Raw genomic sequence first — 4548 nt, forward strand, 5'->3', positions numbered from 1 at the left:
GAAACCACACTCTGCGGTTCGTTCCAAACGACTCTTTGCAGCCTGCCGACCGCTTCATTATCCCTAAAACTACGGAAAGGCGTACATATGATCGTTTCATTCGCATACAAAGTGAGTCTCCGCGTTCTTATGGTTATTTATCGAGCCGTCGACCCGCGGAAAACCCAGGCAGGGGCGTCCGCCGACAAAGGAAAAAAAAAGCGTTGCGTATGTGTGGCGCGGGTCGCCGCCATTTCTGATTGAATCCAGGCTTGGAGCTTATATTTTGTCATCCATTGGCGCCGTCGGCGGCATGAGTGCAGCTAAAAGAGTCGAAACGGCGACGGGGGGGTGCCGTAAGGGGTGCAGAAGGGAGTCGTTCGGGGAGTGAGCGCGCTTCGAATCGAGTGGGGACTGTTTGCCAACGCGAATTTTAAAATCACGAATTTTTAAAAAGCACCCCGCGGCCAGATTCTCTCCGCTAACGCGGTTACGTAGTCTCGATGTGACTATACGTATATATAGCTAGATATATATATAAATGCGTGCGTGTGTTTGTATGTATTTGATACATATGTATTTGAGTTGGATATATATGTGTATTTTATACATATAAAATTTTATATATACATATACATGCATATGTGTGTATATGTATGCATGTATATCTACGTCGTTGCCGCACTATACGCATTTATCCTGCATATCTGTAAATGCATTGAGCTACACCGGTCCCTACCAAAAAATTTGATCATTTTTCACCTTTCTTCTTTCATATTCTATCGAAATACCACCGGAATGCTTTCGTATATTTCCTTTCTCATTTGCTATTTTCCTTCCTCATCCCATTGATGCTATACAAATGATCGTCTTTTAATTCTTTTCTTCTTTCTTTTTGGTTATATGTATGTTTTGAAAGTAACCCATTCTTTTTTCCAAACGCATGCAATTTAAAAAAAAAATTTTACGAGATTATACAACTAATCGTAAAATTATTCAGTGAAAAATACAGTACTTGCTGTTAACTTATTCGTCGTTTCACAGTTAAAGGGTGTCATCAGATTTTATTACTACAATATAAATATTTTGTAGGAAAAGATCTTTCTCTGCAAGACTCGAGATTATGTCATGTATTATACATCGAACTTTTTTGCCGTGGAAAAAAAAATGTTTTGTTTTCCGCTTCTTTTATATACATAAAATTTATCACAGCGACACGATTAGTCATTTTAAATTACGCATTTTCACACAAAGAATAGAATGTCCTATATTCGCAAAAATAATTACTGTTTACTGAGTAATTAACGTATATGTGAATACTAGCGGGGAGGGATACGTCGGGGGAAGAGAGACCGCGTGAATATTTAGCAACAGGCGCTTCGGCGAAATACGCTTCGCGTATTCGCGGAGGTTCCACTTTATTCGCGAGACAGCTCTATTTTTTATTCGTAAATAAATGTGTCCCCCTAAAAATAATATTTAACGTTCACGTAATGTGGAGCCCGCGGGACGGATGCGAGGAAGGTATATTTTGACAGCGTTGTACCAACGCAATGTTTTTCTTCCCTTCGAGCAACATGGACGCGCGTTGAACTTTGTATTCCGCGCGAGGAGAAAATGATTAAAAACCTCACGGACTATTTATGTTTCGTGCCATCATCCAATTTCGGAATTCGAAGGTAACTGCGTAACACTGCGAATCTGCCGTAGTTTTAACCAATAAGAAGATTGTGAGCATCGACAGGTTAACGAGTTTCGTTTGGAATTCGTATTTACTTTCAGAGTATAATCTTTCGAACTATATGAAGAATATTGAAAATAAATAGAAAGTGAGAAGAGATTTACTAGCAGCTATGCATAACCTGTATTTTTTCTATTTATCATTCTATAGAAAGGAGTCGATGTTAAATAACTTAATTCATAAATCAGAACATGTTAACAAAACGGGTTAACCGCGATGCTTCCTAACTCTAAAACTATAGCATTTGCATAAAAATAATTATTCCCTTAATAAAACTTTAGCAGTTAGGACGAAAAAGGTTGAAAGGTAGGCAAAGAGATTAAAATAAAAATCATTAAGTTGAGAAGGACGAAAAAGGTTAAAAGGTAGGCAAAAAGATTAAAGTAAAAATTATTAAATTGATAATTTAAGGCAATTATTTACATTTAATTCATTAATTCAGCAACTATTGATGTCAAAATATTATATATATATATATATAACACACTTTTATGCAGATACATATATGTACTTAAACTGCGCGAGAAAACTCAGCAGTGGGTGAGCAGCCGGAAAGTTTGGCTGGCCACTTTGCCCCCCTCCCCTCTATATACGTATCGATTCTCGAGGTCAGGCACATGCATAATCTTACTACCACGTACATAATTTCATATGCATGTGTACTAGTACACGTGCATTTCGTAAAGGGTCCCGCGCACAAGGAAGGGATAGAGAGTGGGTTCCATGTACATGCATATATTCCTGCATAAATATATTAGGCCGACGAATACGTTTCGACCGATGGGATCCGAGAGGGACGGAGACCGAGACAGAAATGGATAGGCTGCTGCGGAGGAGCGAAGAGATCGCCGCATATGAAAGTATCTATGAAGGCACTTTGAATTTTATATCCTGCCGAGGCGGTCAACATTTAAATGAGCCGATCGATCGACATTACCTTGGAATATGACGCGGGAATGCCGAAGAGGCGCGTGGCGGGCGCCGAAGAACTACGGCGGTAGTCCCAGAAGTGTAGCAGGAAACGAGACGTTGTCAAATTTTGAGAGAATTCTTCCCATCTTCCCTTTCTTTGAGGAATCAAACAGTCTATCTTTTTATTAGCCTAGAGACTATATAAATGAAATACTCGAGTTCCATTATGAGAGTCGGACTGATTATAACCGGTGCTCTCTCATACAATACTACAATAAATTTTATTTTGATTCGGCAGAATTATTAATCATAAATTATGCTTGTAATTCTTTAGTACGAATAAAATACATATATTGAAAATAACATTTGTTTATTAAATGTAAAATAAAATATTTTGAAAACTTATTCGCAATGTTTTGGATGCATGCATAATGCATGTTGACAAACTGCGCTAAGAGTGAGATATGAATTTTATTAGTGCAGCTGTATGGAGCTCGGTAGATAAATGAAAAGTGTTAAGTCTATGCTTCGAATCTCGCTTTTATGCAGATATTCGCCGGTATTGTAAATACGTTTCTCGTCGGTGAGAAAAGGTGGTGAGACCTTCTGGCCTCTACATACTGTAAGAGCGTATAAAGTGGGCAGCTTCCGAGTTTCCAATAATCTGGCCTGGAAACGCGATTTATACGAAACGGTAAACTTAATAACGCAATTTCGCGAGGGTGCGCGACCCGCTGACGGAGCCGGCCGAACAATTTAAATAAACAAATTATAAATATTCGTTCGCGCGAAACCACCTCAGCATGAATAATCATTACGTCGTAGATGGGAAGCAAGGCACTGCCGATTCGATTGATTAAATTTTTAATAATTCATTTGCATTCGACCGGCATACCTCCGCCTCCACACTTTCTCAGTGTCTCTCTGTCTCTCTCTCTCTCTCTCCCTCACTCTTTCACCCTTCGTCTCTCTTTTACCTTTCGTCATTCCCTCTCATTCTCTCTCCTGCTCACTGTCATTCTCTCTCTCTCTCTCTCTCTCTCTCTCTCTCTCTCGTCGCCAGAGAACCGACCCCTTTAATATATTTTTAAATTACATTTTTAATGGACGCAACAAATGAATTATCGATTGTTTTGCCTCGGTACAGTCGGCTAATAGGGTTATTATTAATGCGCTGCTCCAGTTCTCGCATTCGTATAAATACATTATACAAAGTATCGAGGAAAGATTCGCGGAAATAAGCGCGAAATGCAATTTGCGTCATACAAAATTATACATCGTCCGATCCCGTAATTCACAATTTGCACGACGCATTATTTTTGTCGCGTTAAACAACGCAAATCAGCGCGACTCTCGATTATTTATTTATCCTTTCGTACAGGAGGGTATTGCAGCTTCCTCTCGTTTACAGATTGTTTACTCGACTGCATGGAGTATTACACCGATACGTTCACCGCGATAAAATACGGGCAGAGAGTGTGCGAAACGGCATTAATCCGCGGCATCCAGCAATCCAGTGCCGAGGCGCAAACGCAAGGGAAAGTCGCATGCTCGGGAGACGTTCACCGAGCCGAAACGGAGTCATTCGTGATTCGTGATATATAAACGCGGATCGAGGCATCGGGGTCGGAATCCGAATCTCATAACTTCCGGTCCGTTGGTGGTCGACTCAATATTCAAGATGACCGGTGGATGGGACGGCGGATGTGACGTCACGCTTCGTCGCCGCCTCAAGCCATATTAGATCGAGAAGTTTCATATTGCTCCGCAGCGCTCCGTGATCTCGTGCGCCGGGAGTTTATCTATGGTTCAGTTCGCCTCGTAATAATGTCCATTGGGGTTCAGAAGCGCCGTACGTCGTCGTACTTGCGCTCTTCCGCGTCGGAAACGTCGCGTTAACGAAGTCAATTGTGAAG

This window comes from Trachymyrmex cornetzi, unplaced genomic scaffold (genome assembly GCF_001594075.2).
Source record: "Trachymyrmex cornetzi isolate Tcor2-1 unplaced genomic scaffold, Tcor1.1 scaffold61, whole genome shotgun sequence".
Taxonomy (NCBI): Eukaryota; Metazoa; Arthropoda; class Insecta; order Hymenoptera; family Formicidae; genus Trachymyrmex; species Trachymyrmex cornetzi.